Consider the following 26,498-nt stretch of genomic DNA (forward strand, 5'->3'; position numbering starts at 1 on the left):
TGATCTTCATAACAACACTGGGAGGTGGGTGCTATTATTATCCCCTTCTTATTATTCTCCCTCCTAGAGTTAACAGATAAGTTAAGTGACTTCCCCAGGATCACACCGATGGTAAGTACTTGAGAACACATTTACATTCAGGTCTTTTGGACTCCAGACCCAGCTGTCTATCCACTAGGCCACTTAGCTGCTTCTCCCCAGATCAATAAACTCCAGCAGCCCTCTCCTACTGCCGCTGGGACCCTCTGCTGGGCCTTCAAAACTCTTCCTGCCTGGTACCCTCCTTCCCTCCTTCCCAGTTTTCATTGCTCCTCCCATTCTGTGACTTAGTATTCTGGCCTTCCTGCCGTTGTGTGCATGTAACCCTCATCTCCCTTCCCACTGCAGCCTGGCACCATGTCTAGGATGTGCTCTCATCGCACTGCTACCTCAGAATTCCTCTCTTCCTTCAAGGTACAGCTCAAGCACAGCCTTCCATATATGAAGCCTTTTCTGCCTCCACCACTAAAGGCCTTCCCCCCAAACTCCCTTATAATTGTTAGTATTTATTCTCCCTTCATTTAATTGACATATATGTACATTTTTATATGCATATATATATATATACATATATAGCACTTGTATTCTCTATAAATATATCTAAATATGTTGTGTGTATAATATATCTTTAAATATTATATTGTGTATAAATGTTACAATTCTATTATATATAATGCATTAATTCTAATGTGTATATATGCATAGATCTATTCATAGATAGATAGATAGATAGATAGATAGATACATGTACATATAGATATATAGTCTTCCCCATTAGATTTTAAGGTATTTCCTGGAAATAGTATAATATGTGCATTGTACATATATACATGAAATATGCATATATAATACAATGTATTATACAGTGCATATCTGTGTGTGCATGTGCATGTGAGTGCATATATAAACATGTATATGTGCAAATAAATGTACGTGCATATATTACATTACACTGTATGCAATGTATACATACATATATATAAATATATACACATATATACTTATCTTCCCTATTAAAATATAATACAGTATACTATATGTTCTATGAATATATATGTGCACGTGTATACACATGTGTGTGCATGCAGTGCATATGTGATTGCATATATAAACACACACAGTGCAAAAAAATGCACGTGCATATATTACATTGCACTGTAATATGTATACAATGTACATATACATATACGCACAAATGCACACATATACTTGTCTTCCCCATTAGAATGTAATGCAGTATAATGTATGTTATATGAGAGAGCATGTGTGTATACACATGTGCATACATGTGTGTGCACACAGGACATGTGCATGTGAGTGTATATATAAACCTGTAGACATACAAATAAATGTACATGCATATATTACATTGCACTGTAATATGTATACAATGTACACATACATATATACACATATATACTTGTCTTCCCCATTAGAATGTAATGCAGAATACTGTATGTTATATGAGTAGATATTTATATATGTATGAATACATGTGTGCATATATGTATACATGTGTTACCTATTGATGTATCATATGCGTGTGTGCATATGTCTAAATCTATGTACATGGACATATACATACATATTTGTCTTCCCCATTAGAATGTAGCCTCTGCACCTAGCACACAGCAGGCACAAAATATGTGCTTTTTGATAGGCAGAATCAGTCAATTTTGAGACTGCTAGATGCCCAACCCAGTGCCATACAGGGGACTTAGAAGAGGCCCTACCTTCCGAGAGCTTGCCCCTTTTCCACCTTCCTCATTGCCAGTGCCCTGACCCCTTGACGTGGTTATCCAAGGACCCATTTGTTTAAACCCGCTCGGCCATTACCGCATCCCTCTCTCGGTGACTGCTGAGTTCAGTCCTGTTCAGGATGTCTATCTGGGCCAGTGATTTTCCCCCTGCCATGGGGTGCCATGTGCTCAGAATCTCCAGGGATGTGAAGAACCATTCCCTAGACTGGGGCTCTGGGCTGGAGGTGAAGGAATCTTGCCATGGATTCAGTCCCAGCCAAGGACATTCGGAGGCCCCTGAAGTTACTGTCATTTTCAAACCCTCCACACCCAGGTCAACCTCTGCCCTCCATCAGATTATCCAAGCCCCAGGCAGGGAAGGGAAACTAAGAAAGCAAGGGAGGTGAAATCTGGGGGGAAAGGGCAAGAGTAAGAAAAGAGTTGCAGACACAGGGGAACTGAGGAAGAAAGAATAATTGTACAGTTCTTAAAGCCAGGAACTAGCTGGCAGTTGGATCACTTGTGCCCAGAATGGTGCCCAGCATATATCAGATGCTTAATAAATAAATAGAAATTGTAGATGAAGGATAAATCAAAATGGAGAGATGAGGATTGGGAGGAATGGGAAGAGTACAGAGAAAGGCAAAGAAAGGCAGAAAAGAAAGGAAAGAAGACTAGATGGAAAAGGAAGAGTCGGGGAGGGGAAGGGAAAGAGAAGAAACAGAGGAAGGAATGGAAATGAGTAAAGAAGAGTAAATGGAAAGAGAGATCTAGGAGGAGACAAGAAACACAGATTGTCACAGCAGAGAGATGTGAAAGATGTTAGCATCAAAGACTGAGAGCTGGAAGAGACAAGAATGTAGATCCTTAAGCTTGTTGTAGATAAGCTCTTTGGCAGCCAAGTGAAGCTTCCAGGCTGCTTCTCAAAACAATGTTTTTATATGCACAAAACAAAATGCACTAGAGAACAAAGGAAACCTTCAAGTAATCCACTCCACCCTATTCAAATTCTTGGATCTACTGGATGGAAGGGATGATCCCAGGTGAAGAACTCCAAAATCTAGTTTCCTTCAGCAATCCCTTCTCAAAACAAGGTTTGAGAAAATTAAAAGACTTGACCAAAGCACTCAGGTGAGAAGTCTTAAAGTTAGGATTTGAGCTCATGGCCTTTGACTCCCAATCCAGTTTTCTTTCTTGGCATTATACCCTGCTGCTTCCCCACCTGCTGACCTGGGGGCACAATACTTAGCCAGTATTGCTTCAGTTTTATTTTGTTTCTCTTTCCTTTGTCAAAGAAAATCTTTTTTAGACTAGAAAGGACAGACAATAACTTTATAGGGAGATAAGAAATAAATACTAAAGGGCCCTTACTAGACTAGATGACCTACATCCCAGCATTCGAAAGATATGACTGCTGAATTACCATCAATGATTTCCTAAGAATGACAAAGAATAGGGGAAACACCATGGGATCTGATTTTCAAAAAAGGAAAGAGAATGAAGTCATCAGCTCTATGCCAAGGAGATTGACATAGACTCAAACTCTGAAAAATATTATCAAAGGGATGGTTAGTAAATACTCAGAAAAGGAAACAGTAATCACACAAAACAGAGGCAGACAGACTCATCTTCCTGAGTTCCAATCTGACCAGATACTGGATAAATCACAACCCTGGAGAAGGAAATGGTGAACTATTCCAGTATTTTTTGCCAAGAACCCCAAATGGGAGTCACAGAATCAAATTGAACAATAATCACAAAGAACATGGTTTCATAAAAAATGCATTAAGCAAAATTTGACCCAGTAGAAATCTGATAACCAGCTAGATAAATACATTTATTAAGCATATGCCCAAGCACTGTACTGAGTGCTAGGGATACACATGCTAACAAGTAAGACCTTCCCTGGCCTCAAGGTGCTTACATTTTAATGGGGGAAGACAGCCTTCAAAGGGGTGGCTGGGGGGTGTGGAGGGAGGAATGGCTTGCTTTATAGCTTTATAGCAAGGAAGGTGGAGGCTTGATTCCAGACAAGATAATAAAAGCTCGGCTAGGAGATTCCAGGATGGTTCCTGGAGGGAAATCCAAGTTTCCTGTGAGGAGGAGGAGGGTTTGGAGTTGGTGACTGGAAAGAAAACATCTCCCTCCATCCCTTCTCTGTTAAGGTGGAAATTTCTTGATATGGAAAATTGCATACACAATAAAAGATGTTTGAGAAGTTGGCTGATTTGTTAAACTGTTCCCCTCCGTGCACTCCTCTCCTTTTTAATCTTTCCTGTATGGAATGGTTCCTTTGAGAGAGGGCAGGGAGGGACAGAATCAGAAGTAAAAGAGATATAAAACCAAAAGATATGAAAAAAGTTAAGGTGCAGGGAGGGACAGACTCAGAAATAAGAGAGATATAAAAACAAAAGAAATCAAAAAAGTTGTTTTTAAAGACTTGCCAATCCACCCTTACTTTCTTTTGTGGTTTCTAAATGAGCAGATCAGAGGAATATAGTGAAAATTAATTTCCTAGATTTTAAGAAAGCATTTGAAAAAGTCTACCAGGTCATTCTTGATAGATTCATAATTAGTCAGATGACTGGACCCAATGTGTGGCCACTAGTGGTCTGATGTTAACTGAGAAGGAAGCTTATAGTGCAGGATCCAAAGGTCTGGTCAACCCTTTTATTTATGACTTGATCAAAGGCACAGAAAGCATACTTAGCAAATTTTCAGAGACCACAAGGAAGTAACTTTAGAAAAAAATGGATGTCAGAATCAGGAATCAAAAAGATCTTTTAAAGACTAGAACTCTGGACCAAGACTAAGATTAAAATTTTTTAAATTAAATATGAATTCTTATATTTGGATACAAAAAATTAACATGCTAAGTAAAAGATAGGGGTGTACTGTTGTCCTTCGTTTTCGTAGATGACTAAAAGGACATTACTATTAGAATCGAGTTACAGTGTATGTGACCGTGGCTGATCAAACCAATAAGAGCTCAGCGTACTCTGCCACAGGTCAGACACAAATAGTCCCTATGAACATATAGTGCCTTCTCTAATTTTATGCTTCTCATGTTTCTTTTGGGCTAATTTAATTCTGTTTTCTTCATGGAGCACACACTTTCTCTGATGAGGGCACACCATCTCCCATGTCATACAAACAATTCTAAAGTTCTTAAGAGAGAGACCTTGAGAGTGTCCTTGTATTGCTTTTCTGACACTTTGTGAGCGATTACCCTGTGTGAATTCTCCCTAAAATAATCTTTTTGGCAAGTATGCCTTTGGCATTTGAACAATGTGGCCAGCCCAAACAGAGCTGTGCTCTCTTCAGTAAAGTTGAAATGTTTGACTGTTTAGTTCTTGAAAGGACTTCAGTGTGTGGTATCTTATCCTGTCCTTTGATCTTCAGAATCTTCGCAAGACAATTCAAATGGAAAAGATGGGGTAAGGATGTCTAGATAGCACTAGTTCATCTAAAAACAGCCTGGGGATTCTAGTGGACCAAAAGCTCAATGTGACCCTGTAGTATGATAGGAATGGTAGCCAAAAAAGTAATTTAATTTTTGGCTCCATGAAGAGAGAAAAACCTGGTTTCTAGAGGAGAGATGCTGCTGTCCTATTCTGTCCTGATCAGAATATTAAGATTGGAATGCAATACCATCACGTAATATTGTATAATGTGAGAGGCATAGCAGACAGAAAGTCTACCTCAGAAACAAAATGATCAAGTTCAATCCCACCACCAACATAATGGCCATGAGACCTTCTCAGTACTCCAGATAACTTTCTAAGGATCTAAGTTGCAGAGAAAGTGCCCCTTTGCATTTGGGGAGGGAATTTCTTATAAATCGCAGGCTTGGAATTTTAAAAAAGGAAAAAAAAAACAAAACTTCAAATTGTATAACAGAATTATCTGTGAAAATGTTACATCTCTGTTCTAAAAATCATAAGTTCTATATGAATGAGATAAGGTGAGATCTCTCAAGACAGTTGCGAAAATCGAGTAAGGCTTCATCTACTTCAGAATTCTAGTAGGCCTGAAGGACTTTGAAGTTCAAGTAAAGGACATTGCCTTCTCCTCCTATGATATCTCCCTATTTCATCCAAATATGGGCAACTATGTACTTATTGGTCAAGTTCAATATCATGGGTAGATCTCGCGTTTAGAATGTAAGACTCTCAGCCAATGAGGATGAGGGTCAGTGGTGGGAGGGGGCGTTTTGCGTTAGGGATTAAAGGTGCTGTCCTGCCCACAGGAGGCGCTTCCTCTCTTCGATAGTCTACTCGAAGAGTGGGACGCCCTTCTCGCGAGAAGTACAATAAACTTTGCTTTTCTCTAGAGCTCTCTCCAGCTTTTTTATTAAATGGTGACCCTTCACCATTTCCGTACCACACAGTTTGGGGGCTAGTCCGGATCCTTTACTCGGTGAGTAAGTGAACTCCTGGGTGCTAGTGGGATGGCGCCCTGCCTTGATTTAGGCAGCCCGCCAGCTTCCAGGGGCTTCTCCTTGCTCCCTGACGTAGAGTGGACCCGAAGTGGAGAAACTCAGAGAAAAGCAACGGAAACTCCGCGGTGAAAATCCCAACCGGTTGGTGGAGGACAGATCAGTCAAGAAATTTGCTGCGCAGCAACCCAGTGGAGGTAAGCGTCCTGTGAAGCCCCTTGAGTCTAGTTATAGATTCTGGAGGGGGCTGTAGACGGTAGACAGGAAGAGAGCTAGGCCTTCCTGGGTGACTGGGTTAACTGGTGACAGTTAGCGTGTTTGGGCGTTTAGGAGTCTGTTAAACTCCTTCCAAATTCAATGGGTGTGGCCTAGTCCCAGCCAGCCCTCGCGGAGAGAAATGAGAAAAATATCAGAAAATACCGGTAGATATTCCCTTGGGAGATAAATTAAGTAATTGGAACAAACTGCCAAAATATGAGGAAAAATAAAAAGCAAGAAAAAGATGATAAGGTATTGTTGTTTTGTTGCAGACTGGTGGTGCCAAAAGGATTAAATGGTACCTGAAAGGAAGGACCTGAGAGGATTTAATTCCATTAGCCCTTCCAGAGGCCTTCGGGCGGGGAGGAGAACTAGGTCTTTTGAAGCAGGGGTCGTTTCAGCTGACCAGAAATAGCTGTTAGTAGATCCCATTTGGGATCAGAAACCCTGTACATGGGGAAGTTTGTGGGATTGAGCCAGTGAAGATGGTGGCTTCCTTCCTCTTCCTCCCACGTGTCCTGACTGCAGCAGGGCCACGTGGGCCGGGGGGAAAGAAACCGCTATTTAGTGAAGGTCATTGTTTTAAATCTGATAGCAAAGTAGTTTTATATTATTGGGAATTAAAGCTGTGATTGGGATTTTAAGTTAAAACATAGGTTTTTAAAACAATGCTGGTAGCTTACTTAGGGGAGGTTGTGGTTGTATCTCCCTACTTAGATGGTATGTTTGCTAGAGGTAATTGGGTAATTTGTAACTGAGCTATGCCTTAAGTATTTGTCAGCTCTGTTGGGCATGTATTAACTTTTATGAAATTTGGGTCAGTTATGTGCAAACATTGAAGTGTAAAGTTTAAAAATATATACATATATATTTACTTAAAGGCGGGACAGGAAAGATTGATTTGTAAAAGTAATAGTTTAAATGGAGCTATGATATATTGGGTCGGGAAGCATGGTGGTGTGGGGGAAGGGTGACCACGTGGAGAGGTCCCTCCTCCCATTAAGTATAGTGGGTTTTTTTTTTTGTTTGTTAGTTTGTTTTTAATAACTGCACCTCCTTGCTGATTTAGATATTAATTATTTCTACTGTTTAAAGGAACAGCCTACATTTAGATAAAATCCTTTGGGACTGAAGCTAATATTTACTTGGAGTTTTGAATTCAGGTACAACTGTTTGCAGAGGTCGTTAGACTCCACCATCTGGAGGTGGGATGGTTAAAATTAGGACAGCTACCTGAAGTAAAACTGCCTTAAATCATGCCCCTGGTTTTTCCTCTTATGTTTGTGGTCAGTGAATTAAACAGTGCTAGGACCGCTCCCACTTTGCCTTTCTTTTTGAGACGAAGCTGGCAATCTCTGGAACCCCAATCCCAAGTTCCTGAATATAGATCTATATTCAGATGCGTTTTTCATGTCTCGCATGATCATGGTGGGGAAAGAACTTTTGACACTCAATCCCCTATTAAATATGCAGAGAAGATGAAATGAAGGGGTATTCAAGTTAGAACAATATTAAATCTAGAGGGCTGGGAGATGGCTCACAGATTCCATAGTGTTGAAACATGAGGCAATACTATTAGAAAAGAATGCTCCATAATCCAAGATCATAATTTTAATCCTGCTTCCTTTTTGTCCCCTGGAGAACAGAACTATTGCTGTATAAAACTGTATGACTATTGCTATTTTGGGAAATTTACTAGTCTGTTGTGTATAATCTGATAATTTCTGTAAACAGGGGGGAAGGGAAACTGAGATTTCAACTGGTCAGAAAATTGGGAAAAACTGATGTCTTATTTCAGTTCAGGCCTAATTGGAAACTACTTACTCTTTGCTTACCTCATCATTTTGGTTCCCTGATGAAGGACCTCGAAAACTAGACATAATTTGGGTACTGAATGGAACTCTGGAAAAGGTAAAAGATTTTTTTTCTCTTTTTTGCACCGGACATCCAGGCTGCTTCTGGCTTGGATCGTTGTTAGAGCTCTATGCTCGGCACAATTCTTTTAAGAATTGCTGCGATTGACGAAAGGTCTCCTTTTGTCTCGCTCTCTTGTCTCTACAGATAAGGGAGAGGCTGCAAAAAGTTGAAAAAGCTCTTTACCTGTCCACTAGCTAGACACACCTGATTTTAGCAGATGCGGGGTTTGGAGAAGGCTGCAGAGACAAAAGGCCTTTACAGGGGACTCTAGCTGAAAATTTGCTAGACTATGATTGGCTAGCTTATGTTTTAACTTTGAATTATTGTCCTGACTCAGTCCTGCCTCAGTTTCCTTGCCTCTTAGTTCTGCAAAACCCCCCCCCCCTGCCTCTATCAGAATACTTGATAAGACCTTATGTTTCAGAATAGCAGAATGTCTCTCCCATTACAAGTTAATGGGAATCTATTATCAAACTTCTTGAATTCTCTTGTGTGGAATTAGACATTCTGTATATGATTGTATTTGCATTGGATGTTTTTAAAAACAAACTGATTTGTATGAATAATGTTCACTTATGAAAGATCTACTTGGATATAAACTCATTGGGACAAATTCCTTATTGTTATCAACACAAGGTTATGATAAATATTTGTTTAGAATTTATGTATGGTTCTTCTAGGATGGTAAATGGGAAAAGAAATGGGTTTGTTAGAACTTCCACTGTTACCAAGGGCAGTCTACCTGCCCATTGGTCTGCTCAAACTTGTGAATTGCTGTGAATTGTATGCTTTAAATCAAGCGTTAAAATTATTGTGTGACCAAGATGGGAATATATATACTGATTCTAAATATGCCTGGGGTGTGGTGCATGGATTTGGGAGGATTTGGGAGGAAAGAGGATATGTAAACAGTAAAGGTAAAGAACTGGTTCATCATACACTAGTCAGAGAGATACTAGAAAATATTCTGACTCCTAGGAATATAGCCGTAATACATGTAAAGAGACATCAGATGGGAAATTCTTTTGAGGTAAGGGGAAATAGATTAGCACACCAGGAGGCCAAGGGAGCCAGAGATCAGGAAATCTCTCATATAATGGCTTTGATACCTGTACTTCCCCCTAGTCTACCCTCTCCTAGTTTTACTCAGGAGGAAAAAGAGAAAGCCTCAACTCTCGGAGCAGTTGAGAACTCGGAAGGACGATGGCTCTTACCTGACGGCAGAGAGGTACTGACCAAAGCAAGTATGAGGCAAGTCCTTCAGCAACTGCACCAGGGCAGCCATTGGGATGTCCAAAACCTGTGTGATGCTATACTGACAAGGTATGTTTCCCCCGGCCTATATACTATGGCTCGACAACTGGTGGACGGTTGTCTTGTTTGTCGAAGGACTAACAGGGCTGCCCAACGCCAGCTTCCAAAAGGGGGACCACCTCCTGGAATCAGACCATTCCAAAGCATCCAGGTGGACTTTACTGAGCTGCCACCAGTGGGTCGAGTTCTTGCTGGTCATAGTGGACCATCTGACCTCATGGGTGGAGGCATTCCCGTCAGGCCGAGCAACTGCCTCGACAGTAAGTAAGGTCTTATTAGAACAAATTATTCCTAGGTACGGAATGGTGGAGAGGATAGACTCGGGTCAGGGAACACATTTTTCTGCCCAGGTATTGCAGAATCTGATTAGGGCCTTAGAAATCACTTGGGATCTCCATACCCCTTGGCATCCTCCCTCTTCTGGGAACGTAGAAAGGATGAACCAAGAAATAAAACGGCAGTTGACTAAGTTATCTTTAGAGACCCAACTACCTTGGACGAAATGCCTTCCTCTCGCTCTGGTAGAATCAGGACCAAGCCACGTAGAGATATTGGGCTTTCACCTTATGAATTATTGTATGGTCATCCTTTCCAGGCTTATCCTAAGGGAGACTGGGACCCTATTTTAGAAACTAAGGATTTGTTTGTTAAGAGATATGTGAAATCATTGCTGGAACATTTGCAAGGACTTCAACAAAAAGGGCTAATAGCTCAGACTTCTAGGTTTCCCTGTTCATAGAATTCAGGTTGGTGATTGGGTGCTGATCCAAGAAGCTGACTCCGTGCTGGGACGGACCCTACCAAGTGATACTGACTTCAGATACTGCGATTCGCACCCAGGAACGAGGCTGGACACACCACACCAGGACAAAAGGACCTGTGGCGCCACCTTTATCAGAGTGGACAGTTGAAGACAGGGGAGACCTCCAATTACATAAGAGGAGGGGACCTCCACTGAATGGGAACACTGATTCTGAATCCAGTGCATTGTAACTGTATGACTTCTCTTTTCTTACTTTGGGTCTCTTTGCCTGTTTGTGATTTGATATATTTTCCTTTGGGAAGTTCACCTTAACTTCACGGTGTTATAATAGTTGAACATTATGAGGCTCTCCCTAAGCTTTGGGTTTATCTATTTCCTTATGACCTTCTAGAGATGAGAACCAATTTCTCCTGCTCATGCAGAATATAGGGAGAACATTTAACTTATCGAATTGTTGGATCTGTGGTGGATCCCAACAATTGAACCAATGGCCATGGGTACCTGTCCCCCTAAGCCCAGCCTGGATCCTTAGCAACAGATCCCAAATTCATAATGGGACTGGTTTCTGGAATTGAGAAGAGAAACATCAGTGGTCATTGACCAAAGATAGGAAAGGGAAATACTGCTTAAATCAGACAGGACGAGGTTTGAAGCTGGGAAATAGTGTTTGTGAGTGGACCTATTCGAGAACAGACCTGAGGCCAAAGACAATTGACTGTACAAAAATGTCTAAATATTGGCGGGATACGGGGAGGAATCCTCAATTGAAGTGTGGGAAGGACTAGAAAGACTGTACCTTGGATGTTCTCCCAGAAATAGGAGAGCAGGGATATTGCTATCAACAAGTCACTACTGCTGAGTGTAGTGAAGTAGAATGGGATGTATTGAGATGTATAAAAGAGAATAAGAGGAAAGGGAACATATACATTGGGTACAGTTACCAATGGGGTTGGTATAATGTCACCCCAGGGACACCCGGGCAACATGGGACTCTGTTTTCCACATTTTGGAGTACCTCTAATCTAACAGGCCAGTGGCCAGTTGCCAATTGTAGTTGGAGAAAAGAGCAAGGTTTATGAAAATGCCAGTATGACCCCTTTGTGGGGGAAGCCCCCTAGGGACGAGAGACCAACAATATTACCCTTTTACAAGGAATAGCTCAGACATATTTCCAAGGGAACAACCTGCTCTAAAGGGTCATTATTGGATCTGTGGTTTAACTGCCTATACTCATCTGCCTCTTAATTGGACAGGGAATTGTTATATTGGACTAATAAGGCCAAAAGTTTTCTTTCTTCCCGAACAGGCAAACCAATATTTAGGGATTCAGTTGTATGATAATTTGGGAAGGGAGAAACGGAGTTTAGATACCTCCATCACTTGGACTGGAGATGCAAATGGTTGGGGTGAGGCCTGGCCTCCAGAAAGAATAGTCAAAGAGTATGGGCCAGCGACCTGGGCTCAAGATGGAAGTTGGGGATATAGAACTCCAATATACATGTTGAACAGGATAATTAGGCTTCAGGCAGTTGTAGAGATTATCACCAATCAGACAGCTGAGGCACTACATCTTTTGGCTGATGAAGCTACTCAAACCAGAGAGGCTATTTTACAACTTAGACTTGTGCTGGATTACTTGTTGGCTGAGGAAGGGAGAGTTTGTGCTAAACTAAATTTATCCACATGTTGTATAAAGATTGGTAACAATGGTAATCTAGTGAAGGAAATCACTAAGAACATTAGGAAACTTGCTCATGTTCCTGTACAGACTTGGACCTCACTGTTCAATACTTCTAGATGGTCCTGGTTTGGGAAGCTGGTGGAAGCAGCTCCTTTGGTTGGGCCTTATAGCTTTTAGTGGTGTTATATTATTCCCTATCTACATCCCTTGTTTGATCAGATTAATAACCAGAATTGTCCGAAATTCATTATCTGGAATGGTTAGGCTAGAGGAAAAAGCTGAGGGGTCTGTTAGATTGAGGGTATTAAAAGGACAAGGATGGGAGCCAGTAAAACAGTGGCAACAAGAACCAGAAGGAAACGAGGAATTTGATAGGGAATGTGAGGTTATGTTACAAAAATTTGAAGAGATCTCAATGTACAAATAAGAGGAGGGACTGAATGAGATAAGGTGAGATCTCTCAAGACAGTTGCGAAAATCGAGTAAGGCTTCATCTACTTCAGAATTCTAGTAGGCCTGAAGGACTTTGAAGTTCAAGTAAAGGACATTGCCTTCCCCTCCTATGATATCTCCCTATTTCATCCAAATATGGGCAACTATGTACTTATTGGTCAAGTTCAATATCATGGGTAGATCTCGCGTTTAGAATGTAAGACTCTCAGCCAATGAGGATGAGGGTCAGTGGTGGGAGGGGGCGTTTTGCGTTAGGGATTAAAGGTGCTGTCCTGCCCACAGGAGGCGCTTCCTCTCTTCGATAGTCTACTCGAAGAGTGGGACGCCCTTCTCGCGAGAAGTACAATAAACTTTGCTTTTCTCTAGAGCTCTCTCCAGCTTTTTTATTAAATGGTGACCCTTCACCATTTCCGTACCACACATATATGTACTAAATCATAAATTCTGAGGGCAGGAATTATATTTTATCTATATAGTTTGCATCTATGTACTAAAAATCATAAGTTCTATAAGTATTGAATTATAAGTTCTATGAGGGCAGGAACTATATTTCATCTACATATTTTATCCCTTCTCTAGTGACTAGCATGCAGTTCTTCATGATTTCTTGAATTTTGTCCTTCTAAACCAGTTGAGGGCTGGAGATTAGGGAGAGAGAACGGTGAGAAGATAAGGAAGAAATCATTTTCACCATCTGAGAAGGAAAGGGAGATGCACAGGAAGAAAAGGGTGGAGGAGTGAGGAACTGACAGCCCCAAAGCCAACCTGTGAGGCAGGAACAGAGACATGGGGGACTAGGCTATGTCTCTTGACTAGTGCAGTGCCCTTACCACAGCCTCTACCAGAGTGGGGCAAGGTGCCAGGGCAAGCAAGGCCAAATTCAGAGGAAGCTTTGGAACATGCCCAGCCTCGACACAGAACCAGCCTGACAACCAAGTTGTGTTTGTAGCCAACAAAACATGGCGTTGTAGTGAGGAGAGCCCTAGGCTTGGGAGAATACCACAGAGAATCTCAAAGATCACCTGTATAGCCTCAAGCAAGCTTTTCACCTCTGTGCATTCTGGTGTCCTGGTCTGTTAAATGAGGCCCCAAACAAGAAGAGGTGGGTCCTTAAGGCCCCTTCCATCTCTTTTCCTGGAGCTGGGATGTTGCCTTTGGTTCTGAGTTAGGAATATCAAGAAAAGATAGCCCTTAAGCAGTGTAGTATGGAATGCCAGCACTATTTATCTAGGTTTTATGCATAAGGAAGGCAAGAGAGAAGGAAGTTACATTTGTCCAAAATAGTGTTCCAGAATTTGCTCCACAACATAATACTGTTTTCTGTGGAGATCCATGGGCCATAGCATAAGGAAAGTTTCCTAGAGAATAATGGGAACTTCTCTGGTGTATGGAGGGCATGCCATCTAAACACTCTGAGGGTCAAGCATGGGGAATGGGTGGGAGAAAGGAAGGAATGTTAAAAAGTTTGAAACCCTCAGGTCTCTTCCCTTCCGTACAGGACCATATATGCCTTATGAAGCTCTAGAACAAACATCTATCATTTCTGCTGAGATTGGACATGTATGAAATCTGAAAAGCTTGCAGGAAAGAGCCCTGGGTTTACAACCAGAAGACCTAGTTGCAAATCCTGCCATTGCTAGTGTACAGCTGCATTACCTTAAACAAGTCACTTCTCTGGGTTTCAGTTTTATCATCTGCAAAATGACACGATGAGGCTGAACTCAAAAGATCGCCAAGACCGATTCTACTTCTAAGTCTTGGACTTAGAACTTAACTGCTTCTATTTGCTGAGCTTAGTCATGTTTGTAAAGCCTGTGAATACAAGGTATACCAGTGTGCAAAACCTCCTAATATTTGCAAAACCTGTATCTTTTTAGGACTTAGTCCCTTAGAAATTGGGTTAATTAGCCTGTTAATCTGAATCTTTGCACCCATGGATAGAGATACTCGAACAGACTCTCAAGAGATGTAGATAATTTTTTTTTTTTTTTTTTTTTTTTACTGGTCCTTCCATATACCATCTCATCTCCTTGACATCCAGCCCAGATTGGTTTTTCCTGGGAACTTGGCAGTTAATGCCATCTTGTTCTAAGTCTCCTCTTACTTTGTTAAGAGTAATATAGAAAAGGTAACAGAGTAGGCTTACACAGGTCCCTCTTTTCCTCTACCTCTTTTTAAAAGATGGCATAAAAGAAGAAAAGAGAAAGCTCCCATGTTAGATGGAAGAATCAGAATCAGAAAATATCTCAATGGGATAGAACCATTGGTCTAAATTTAATAAACACAAATAGAAGTCCTACGCTTGGGTTCAAAAAGCAACTCTCTTAAATGATTGATGAATACATTTTTGAGAATAATGTATTTGAATATACTTCATTATTTTTGAAATAGTAGTTTAACATTTTGTAATACATATTCAAATGTGTAGTCCCAAATTCAGTTTATGAAATACTTAATCTTAATAGCTGTCAAAGCTAAGAAAGATAGCCCACCAAGATACTGCAATCTACCAGGAAAAGGAGCTTAATGGTCTGTGATTAAACCATGATTATCACTAAGTCAGGATACTTATGTTTGAAATTAGACTAGCAAATTTCCCTTTCTCCTACCATCAATCAGTTGTTCTTTCAGACTCAAAGAAAGATGTTTTATGTTTAACAAATGGGTTCAAAACCTACTAAAGCTCTTGTCAGAATTTTTTTTAAAGGTTAGAAAATTATTTCCACATATGCAGATAAGAGTAATTTTTGCAGGTGACATTCACATCATTCTCGACAACAAAAGTCCAGTTTCTAAATGTCCTGCTAATTATGATGGCTTCATACCACCACTGTAATAATTCAAGGCATGGCATGTATACTCAGGGTGAAATTCATCATTAATGAGAGCAGATATAAATTCACATTATTTCAAGTTCTATTGGGGGGGGGGGAGGTAACTTCTTGCTCAGAGCTGATCTCATCATTATTTTTACCCTATAATGCCATCAGATTTCTTACCATTTCAGGAAAAGGGAGGGGGAGGACGGGAACCAGGGAAGGATAGAATTTGAAACTCAAAACTTTTAAATGTTTAAAAAATATTTTAACATGTAATTTTGGGAAAATATTTAAAAAAAAAAAAAAACTTGTGCAAGGCTGGGAGCAGGAGAGATGAAAGTCCTACCATTTTTCTATTTGTTTGCATAGTTGCCATTATTAACATTATCTCAAATTTATAACTTCTGTGCTGGAATCTTTTTAAAGCATTTGTCCATTTTGTGAAAGTTAATTTAGTTAAAACCAGATAACAAAATCCACAAATCCATTTAATTGGGCTGTGGACCTATCACCTTTCAAACTGCTGGCTGAGGAAGATGATTTTGGGGAGTTGCACATTTTGGGGGTGGAGAAAGAAGGGGCAAATAACAATAGGTATGGTTGTGCCAGAGTTTTGGCATAATTAAAAGGGGTCACTGCCGTGGAATGTGACCCATTATGCCACTTTCTAAATAGCTGACCACACACCTGTGGGTCAGGCCACTTTGGGGACCGCTGACCCAAAGAATGTCTTTGTCCAACCCTTTCACTTTTTTGAGAAATGGACAAGACCACCCTAGAAAAGAAAAGTAAGCCCAAATAATAAAGGCTTCAAACTTCTTGGTTATTTGTTAATTCATCTTTAACTCCAAATCTAGTCTTTTTTTTCAAGTCAAGGGAGAATTCAAGGCACAGGAGGAGGGCGGGATAGGGATAAGGAAGCAGAAGAAAAACAAGAAGAAGAAAAAAAAAAATCCCAGGAGATGGATAATAAGCTCCCTATCCACAGAAGTTTTCCAGAGATCACTAGATAACTATTTCTAGGGAGTTTTATAGAAACTCCTTTTCAGGTATGGTTTGGACTCCAGATCCCTCTGAGGTCCCTGCTTTCTCTAAGATTCTGTGATTTCAACCTAGGAAGAGTTATAAAATGTTTTCTGAAGGCAATATCGATTATAAGAACAGATTCCCAGCACTGAGGAGGGAACTGAGGGGTGAAGGAGTGGGGAAGGGGGACAGGCGCCACAATGGCCACTGATAAAGGTCTCCTGGGTCTGAAATGAAAACTGGAGGAAAACAAGCAATCTGTCTTTCCACCACCTCATTCCAGGAATACCACAGTAACAGAGAGCTTACAAGTCCCTCCAATGCGCAGGCCTAACCCTTTGCCTTCACTGAAGGAAGCTATTATGTTCTTTCTTTTTCAGAACAGTCACCTGTGGCTCAGAGCACTTACATAACTTGTCTGAGGACAAGGAAAATAAGTGGTGGAAAGCGGGCTACAATCTCAGGTCTCATGACCAGCACCCCTTCAGAAATCTTTTTATCTAAGTTCAGTCTCCCACTTATTTTATTCAATCTACAACTATTTAATTGGATCCAAGATCTACAACTGGAAAGGACCTCAGAGGACCCTGCTGGCTCGTGTTTTATGACTAAGGAAACTGAGGATCAGAGAAGTCAAACTACTAGTTTTAGGGCAAATAAATGGTGCAATGAATAGACAGCTGGGCCTGGGGTCAGAAAGACCTGAGTTCCAGTGCAACTTTGGATATTTATCAGCTGTTTGATCTTGGGCAAATCACAACCTCAGTTTTCTCAAAACGAAGGCTATCTCTTCCCCCTGGTAGTTATGAAGATTAAATGAGATACAACTTATAAAGTACTTAGCATTAGTGCCTGACATACAAGAGGCAATTAATAAATGTTTGTTTCTTTCCTTCCTTGCTATAGTCATACTAGAGGTGAGGTATGAGCTCAAGTCCTTTGACTCTTCAGCTAGTTAAGCATAGACTATGTACAGAAGGAGTGCTGGAGTGGGAGAGCAAAGATGAGGGAGTCTCATTAATCCCCTTCACATACATGTTCTAGTCAAACAGCCTACTCCACGTTCCCGAGATACACCATTCTATTTCCTGCTTCCCAGGCTGAAATATGCTCTCATCCTCACCTCTTCATCTTGGAATATCTACTGGTTTTCAAGGTCCAGCTCAAGTTCCGCCTCTTATGGGGAAGCTTTCCTCGATTAACAATTCTTAGTGCCTCCTTCCACTACCCCAAATGGTTTTTAATTTATTCTGTAGGTAGCTTGTATTTACTTTATCTGGGTACACAATCCTTCCCTAACTGGGAGAAAGTAAACCCCTCAAGGGGCTTGTTCCATTTTTATCTTTCTATTCCCCAGGACCTAGCACAAAGATTGGCACAAAGTAGCCACTCAAAAAGTACTTTGTTTGCACTAAATCCCCTCTCCAGTCTCTTAAATGATCTATCATTCACCATTCATTCTCTGCTTCAATATAGCCAGCAGCAAAAAGTTCTATCTCAAGAAGCACCTCAATTTATGGTAGAATAGAACTCTATTAGTAAATCCCTCCTGATGCTGTGCCAAACAGAATCCTAGTGACTGCCAGAATTCTCCTCTTCCTACTCTATGTCCCTTTCCCCTTGTCCTTTGTCTTCAGTCTACATTTTGGAGCCATATACAAAACAAGTCTGCTCTTAATGCCCTAAGAGCCCTAACTGAAGACAGGTTATGTCTCACTTTCAAGTCTTTCCTTCTCCAACCTACATAACCCCCATTTTCTTCAAGTGGTCAGTATTATAGCCTGGTTTTCTGTTCTTTTTACACTATTGGGGGATATCATATGAGCAACAGTTCTGATAAGGATGCCTGTCCTCATTCCTACTCCTGAAGTTGGGAATCTTAATCTAGTTCAGTCAAGATGCCCAGAAGTAAATATATTTCCACATCAAATATCATTAGAGAAGAAGAGAAACATCCAAAGAAAACTGAGCTGTTCAAAGTAAGAGCAGAAGAAAGAAGGGAACCCAAGTTCCTGGTCCATGAAGCAATAGACAGTTGGATCTAGATTCTGATAAGGCTCAAATCCCAGTGTTGACATTTACATATGACTCTGACTCTGGAAGTGGAGCATATGTTCACATCCAATCTCAGCAACTTACTACCAGGATGACTTTGAGCAAATCCCTTCCCATTGCTGGGACTCATTTTCCTCATCTACAAAATGAGGGGGTGATTCTGGATGGCCTGTGAGAGCTCTTCCAATTTTGTAGTTACAGACTTGAATTTTTTTACCTATAAAACAGATGACCTCTTAAGCCAGTCCATTCCAGTTCTAGAGCTATGAATAATTCAATTACTTCAAACCTAAAACCCTTTCTACTATGTGTGAGAAGTGGGAACCCAACAGTTCTGGATCCAGCAACTACATACCACCTCACCAAAAGAGGAACACTTCAGAGAGGCTAGGGAGAAGGGCAATCACCTCAAGGGCAGCTCACCTCGTAGGTCTGCATCAATGGTCTCTGGACTTTGTGAGTACAGGGACGCAGGGTCCCCCCTTCATTGCTCCAGCCAATCTAGCAGACAGCTCTGGGTTGGTCTAACCCAAGCACAAGGTGCTTTAAAGGTAGCATGGGGTGTTGGCTTGCAGATCTGCCCTCCCCTACTATACCCCCAACCTGGGATAGATAGCCTTGTAGAATAAACACAGGGCCCAAGGCACAGGAGGATTGCTACTCTAGCAACTGAGGAGGGCTGGGGGTGGGGCTCAAAGTATGGAGAGGGGAGGACCTCCCTGTTGGGAATTGCAGGTTCTGCAGAGTCAACTAGTAAGTGGTTGTCTTGAAGGACAAGGGCCAGAAAGGCTTTCATTAACTCCTGGCAGGCAGCCCCAGAGAGGATTGTAAATATCAAGTAAACAAGGGCTCATTTGGCATGCTAAACGGAATTGGGATGAGGATGGAGGTACCCTAGGTACCCTGAAATGGGCCAGAGAATCTACCTCCCAGTTCCAAGATGGCACTCCCTACTAAGCCAGGTGACTCTCAGAACCAACCTCCTGCTGTCCTACCATAGTTTTCCCTAGCTCCCTGTTCTTCCTTTTAACCAGGTGTCCTGACATGTCACCAACTTCAATGAAAACGTGAAGGTAGTCTGCCAATGAGAGCCTGTGGGCACAGCAGCTAGCCCTGTCCTGTTCATGCTTTTTGGGCCCTATGCCTGGTATCCTCGATCTTGACCTAGATGCTGCCCAAATTAGCTGTCAGGAAGACTTGGTTTCCAGGCTTTCACAGAATGTCAAAGCTCTATGAGCCCAGAAAACAAAAGATGTCAGAGCCAGAAGGGACCACAGAACACAGAATGTTAGAGCTGGAAGAAAACACAGAATAAGTCAGAGCTAGAAAAATTCTAAGAGTCAGAGTTCTTAATTTGGAATCTGTGAACTTATTTAAAAAAAAAAAAAAAAGTGTATTTGAATAGAATTGGTTTCCTCTTCAATCCTATGCAATTTTCTTTTGTGTATTTAAAAACCTTATTGTGAGAAGAGGTCCCAGACTGCCAACAAGGTCCATAGTACAAAAACTCTTAACAATTTTATTAATTAATCTAATCAATCATCTAATCCAATCCTGTCAATGTACAGATGTTCTCTTATCTCTATACTTTGAGCACTATCCACTGCACACCTTGGTACCTAGATGTGCCCATTTTCCCCAAATGATATAGAGGGGGAAACTAAGTTATAAAAAGTAAAAAAAAAAAAACTTGAGAGGTCTTAAGTGTCCAAATTTTGATTCAAGCCCAGATTCACTAACTCCAAATCCAATCTCCTCCCCTGTTCACTACATTGTCTCTATTATTCATTTACTCATTCATTCATTCACTTGACATTTATTAAACATTTACTATGAGATCATGGAGCCATGGGACCACAAGTAGCCTCTCCAATCATCTCAGCCATTTCTCTGCTAAAGACTTCAAGAAAGACAATTCACAACATGTACTTTTTAACTGGGTGTAAAGGTGTTGTTTCTTAGCCAAATCCTAGGCCATGACAGGAAACTAAGATTTCCCTGGAAGAGATCTGGTGTCAGTTCTTTTCCAAGCTCCCTCAACCCCCAAGGGTCATGCAGAGCCCACAATTACAAGCTCAGACCTACCCCTGCCTGCGTCATAGCTTAGAGGTTACATGGCTTACAGCAAATAGGTTCTGGGGCTCTTGAACAGGGAGATCTCTAGCAGGTGGGAACAGGAGAGCAATAGGTTTGGGGGCTTTCCATTTCCTTCAGGGAAAAAAGAGACCTAAAATTCTCCACAATAAGGACATAGCATATCACACCTAGCCCCAGTGAACCTGTGGGCTGAAGGAGCCTGGAGCAAGAAGGCAACTCCGAAACAGAGGCATGTAAGAACTTCAACAAGAAGCTTTCTGATGTCTCTCACTGGCAACCAGGGATTAGGTAGAAGAACATAGGTGAAAGGCAATTCAGTCAGCAGACAGGGGAAAAATAAGCCCAAGGGAAAGGAAGAGAGGAATAAAAGAAAGGAGGTGTTCCAAAGGACAACAGATCACAGAATCTCAGAATCTGGAAATCAAGTCATCTTAGAGGGACTTTTTTAGAACATATAAAGAACAGAACATGGATTTTTAGAACACAGAACTTTTGGTCTGGGATTTTCTTGGCAAAGAACTGGAGCAGTTTGACATTTTCCTTCTCCAGTTCATTTTACATAGGAGAAAACTGAGGCAAACAGGGTTAAGTAACTTTGCCCAGCCAAATCTAAACTCAGGTCTTCCTGACTCTAAACTCATCCTTCTAATCTATTGCACCACCTAGTTGCCCCAGAGCCATAACTAGTATGGGAGGATTAGAGCTTTGTCTCTGCCTGTAAGCATCCAGAAGTGATCCTCCTCTCTGGGAGAAGTGGGGGAGAGGGATTGTTCACTTTCTTCATGTAATAGTATAGAGATTACTCACCCTGAACTACTCAGGCACCCAGAGTGACCACTCCTCTCATTCTAGCACTCCCCTAAGGACACCAAGATGAACTCTATGGATCTTGGACTATTTACTTTCTCTAAACAGTAAGACTATCCTCTGTACCTCAGTAGCACTCTTCCTCCATTCCCATTTTTTTTTAAAAAGTAACTTTTAGTTTGCCCAGACACAAGAATTGCTAGTTACCAAGAGTAGAATGCTGTAACTAGCAGTGACTTCCCATAAAATGTTAGAGCTAGAGAGAGCTTACAGATCACTTAGTCATAAATTTATAAGTTTCAAATTGGAAGGATTAATTTGTCCAGTTCCATATTTTACAGGAGAAGAACAGGACCAGGAAAATCAAGTGATTTGTCCAGTTATTAAGTACTTGAGGCAGAATTCGAACTGAGGTCTTCATTACTTAATACTACTCATCTCATCAAACTCTCTCATTTTATAAAAGAGAAATCTGAAAGTCGAAAAAGGAAGAAACCTGCCAAATGTCACATAATAAGGAACTGTTAAGAGCCACCCTAGAGCCTAAATCTCCTGACTTCTAATTGAAGAGTCTTTCTTTGGAATTAAAATTTAAAATATGGCTAGAAAAGGAAATGGGCAGAACTACTTGGGTCCTTTTGATTGAACCCTGCCTTATGCTCCCTTTTCTGTGCTCCTCAGTCTAGGAGATCTGCCTTTACCTTTCCACTATCTTGGCCCTCAGGCTGGCTAACAAAGCATCTACCTTGTCTGCCACCTGTGAGAGGTCTGGAATCCACACCTTACCACCTGGGCAGTAAAGGACTGGTGATTACAAGTGTGAGGGAGAGGCTGCCCACTTAGAGAAGAACACAAAACCACTACTTTGCTGCAGACAGGTTGGGATGCCTCTGAGGTTTTCTCAGACAGATGCTATTAGTGGGTTAGGAATCTCTGCAAAGTAATCTATTCACCTGCCCTGATCCCTTCGCAGAGAGACATCAAACTCTGGACTCCCTACAGAAAAACAAAAATATCATCTCTAGCTGAGATGGGCTCAAATTCAGCAACCCCAAATAACCTCTGACTCCCCACTCCCTTAACCCCCATACCCAATCAGTTAACAGGTACTATAGAATGCAGCTCACAACATCTCACTTATCCATTTTTTTCTCTTTGCTCCTAAATGCAGGCACCCTATTTTGGGTCATCTCTACTTAATTCATAGAATCTGAGAACAAGAAATACCTCAGCAGCCAACAAGTCTGACCTATATTCAAAAATGGATCACCATTATCCGTTGATAAATGATCATCCAGGCTCTGACTGAAGACCCCCAAGGAAAAGGCTTCCTGAAGAAAGAAGCCATTTCTACTTCTGGACTATTCTGAGCAGCAGGGAGTTATTTAATAATGATAACATTAGCTGATACTTATATAGAGGTTACTATGTGCCAGACACTGAGCTCAATGCTTTGCAAATGACATCTCTGACATCTAATCTAAATCAGCTTTTTGGTAACTTCTGCTCATGGCTCCTGGTTCTGCCATGGGGGGCTAGGAAATGGGGCAAAGAGAACAAGAAGTTCCCAAGAGAGCCTTTCAAATACTTGGACACAGCTACATCCAAAGCTAAGCCATCTTAATAAGCATGGCCCTTGTATCTTCAAATGATTTTCGTGTGACATGCACTAGTGGGGGCTCTTCCCTAGATAAGAAGCCTTACTGACACCCTTCTTGGCTACTAGGATGGAATACAAGGATCTAGGTGATGTGTGATAGGAGCAGAGTGCAGAGGGGTCATTGTCTCCTTATTTCTGAATTATGCCTCTCCCACTTCAGCCCAAGATCACTTTAGCTTTGTTGTTGTTGTTGCAATACTACTCTACAAAATTGATTTGAATTGATCTTCTAGTCCACTAAATCCCTTAGATCTTTTTCAAACAACTGTCAAAAAAAATTTTGTCCCTCTAAAAAATATCTCTGGTACTACATAGGAATGCTTAATAAATGCTTGTTGAATGACATTTTATACTTGTTCAATTGATTTTTTTTTTTGGTACCCAAACACATAACTACTGAATTTCATCTTAGTGGATTCAGTCCATAGCTTTAAGCCTGAGGGAAAACAATCTACAGCCCACAGGCTGTACCTGTTTTTGCCCAGTCCAAGTGAGAAATGTTTTAATGTTTTTAAATAAAGTTTTACTGTATTCTGTTTTAAAATGTAAAAAGCAGTCAGCTCAGGAGCCATACGAAAACAGGCTGCCCACAGGGCATAGTTTGCCAAATCCTGCTCTTTTCAATCATCAAGGTCTTCTGGAGGCCATTTCCATCATCCTGCACGTTAGCTTTCCCTCTGGGCTTCATGACATTTATTAACTTGCCTTCTTACCTTCATCCAATATGTGGTGAAAATATCTTTCACTTAAATGACTAGAATAGGCTCCTAACTCTTTTTTTTTTTTTTGCTTCTAGTTTTCCCCATTCCTAAATCATCTTTGATACTGCTACCAAAGTAACCTTCCTAAAATACCACTCTGATCACATCATTTTAAAGTCAGGAGGTCCTGAGTTCAAATCTAGACTCAGATACTTATTGAAGCATGTCACTTGGGAAGGTCACTTCACCAATATAAATTGGGGATAATAATAGCACCCACCTCCCAAGGAGAAGATCAAATTGTGAAGATCAAATGAAATGATCTTTGAAAGGCTTTGTAAACCTTAAAGCAGCACATAAATGCTAGCAATCATTGTCTTCCACTTCTTCCTCTTCATGTTATTTCATCACTCAAAAACCTTCAATAGTTCCCCATTGCCTTTGCAAAATAAATTAAATTCTTGGCATTCAATAGTGTTAGAATATAAGCTCTTTTGGGGCAGGTATTGTTTTGTTTTCTTGTTGCATATCCAGAGCTTACCTTAGTGCCTTGCATATAGAAGGCATTTAATAAATGCTTGCTGGAGCAAGCTTCTCCCACGTCTGGTTCCAATGTATCCTTCTGGCTTTATTTCATATATTCCAACTCTTCTTTATTTTCCATTCTCAACCCCCCCCCCCATTTCCAAACTTAGAATGTCCCTCATCCAACACAATTTCAAGTTCCTCCCTCCCTTCAAGGGCTAACTCAGATGTTATCTCCTTGAAACCTGCTTATGAGAATGCAGCATGGGGAAAGAAATACTAGGTTCAAATCTCAAGCCTAATCTTTAAACAGAAACAGCCAACCTGTAGGATGTACATGTAGAAGGGACCTTAGATTAAATATCATCAATCTGATCCCTTCTTCTTACAAAAAAAATGGCTGAGCAACCAAAAAGTTAAATGATTTACCCAGGATCACACAGTAAGTGTCTGAGTTAGAGTTTGAACTCAGGTCTTCCTGATTTAAAGTCCAGTACTGATCCAATATGACATGCTGCCTCTCCTGGGAAATCACTTATTCTCCTTGAGCTTCAGTTTTCTCATCAGTGAAAAGTAGAACTGACTTAAAAGGTTATTATGAAGATGATATGAGATAAGAACATAAAAAATGCATTTGCCAGGTCTGAATAACTATATGAATGCTGGTTATTATTAATATTGAAATTTCCTTGCTTGACCAGGGCAAAGTGATGTGTCCATGCTGCAGGTTTCTCGTGATGTTCTGTCTGACCTTCTCCTTTGCCTTTATCACACTTATTTACACTTATCTCTCTCATTCTCAGACCTCTCTGTGACTCCCTCATACTACACACAAAACTCCGGTTATGACAGGCCATTAATGAACTCTGACTCAATTGAATGGAGGAGGATTTCAAATACTGACAATGATGACACACTTATTAGAAGGAACTCCAACATTGTCAGGGGAGTAATATTAAAGGGCTACATGAGATATCACTTGAGGTCCCTTCCAGACCCACCTGTCAATTCTGGCCTTCAATAATGACATTTTTTAATTCACATGGGAAACCATTAATTTGGGAGTTGAAGGCATTTTTCAGTTGAGTAGAATTATGGTCCCCAGATTTTACCAGTTCCTTGGGTCTTGGCTAAAAGTTTGCCTCCTCTAGGAATCCTTCTCTGATCACCCTCAGCACATAGCAAGATCTCTCTTTTATGGCACATATAATCTGAACCACACGATCTAATTCTGAATAATGAACTGGCTTGTTCTGTCATTGTTTCCTATAAGTCAATGAGTCCTGTCTATGCAAACATACAGGAAGCCCCTAGCATTAATTTCTCCCTCTGTCCACCCTCTCAGACCTGGCCCACAGCTGGACCAAAGTGTTTAGTGAAGTCTCCTTGCCTAAGAATCTTATTATACTAGAAAACTTCTTCTTTTTAGAAAGGAGACAGCATTTATTAAGCTATGTGCCAGGATTGTGCCAATTTGAGATTTCAAAGACAAAAATTAAATAGTTCCTGATCTTAGGAAGACTGCATTCTATTACAGAAGATAACATGAACATCTAATTTATAAATTTATATGGAAGCAGATACAAATAGACACACGGTAACCTAGGATGAGAGCAGCTAGATGTTCTACAGGGTAAGGATGTAGGCCTGGAGTCAAGAAGATCTGAATTCAAATGTGGCTTCACACACTTACAACTATGTGACTCTGAGCAAGTGATTTAACTCTGTTTGCCTCAGTTTCCTCATCCATAAAATGATCTTAGGGAGGAAATAGCAAACCATTCCAGGACCCCTGCCAAGGAAATCCCAAATGAGGTCATTAAGTAGGATATGACTAAAAATGACTAAACATCATTCTTGGATGAAAAGGTACTAATTGCTAAGAAATTCAGAAAAAAAGATCTGCATCAGAAGTTGGGTCTTTAAGGAACTACAAGAGATAGATGTGGAAAAAGAGACAGAGACAATCTATTTCCTGCTTTCTGAGGACGGGAGGGAGGGAAGGAGGAAAGGAGGAAGGGGGAAAAGAGACAGAGATGAGATAGAGACATATATATATATATATATATATATATATATATATATATATATATATATATATATATATATATATATATATATATATGGAGATACAGATATATATATCTGTATATGTGTATATCTGTCTATCTATGTATCTCTGTATACATATATATATATATATATA

General features: G+C 40.7%; 1 protein-coding gene across 5 annotated transcripts in view; it reads right to left on the reverse strand.

The window, feature by feature from the left end:
• The window catches only part of PTP4A3 (protein tyrosine phosphatase 4A3), a 213,327-nt gene that overhangs the window by 66,287 nt on the left and 120,542 nt on the right, over positions 1-26,498 (reverse strand). The window lies entirely within an intron of this gene.

The sequence above is a fragment of the Sminthopsis crassicaudata genome, chromosome 1, assembly GCF_048593235.1.
Source record: "Sminthopsis crassicaudata isolate SCR6 chromosome 1, ASM4859323v1, whole genome shotgun sequence".
NCBI classification, from domain to species: Eukaryota; Metazoa; Chordata; class Mammalia; order Dasyuromorphia; family Dasyuridae; genus Sminthopsis; species Sminthopsis crassicaudata.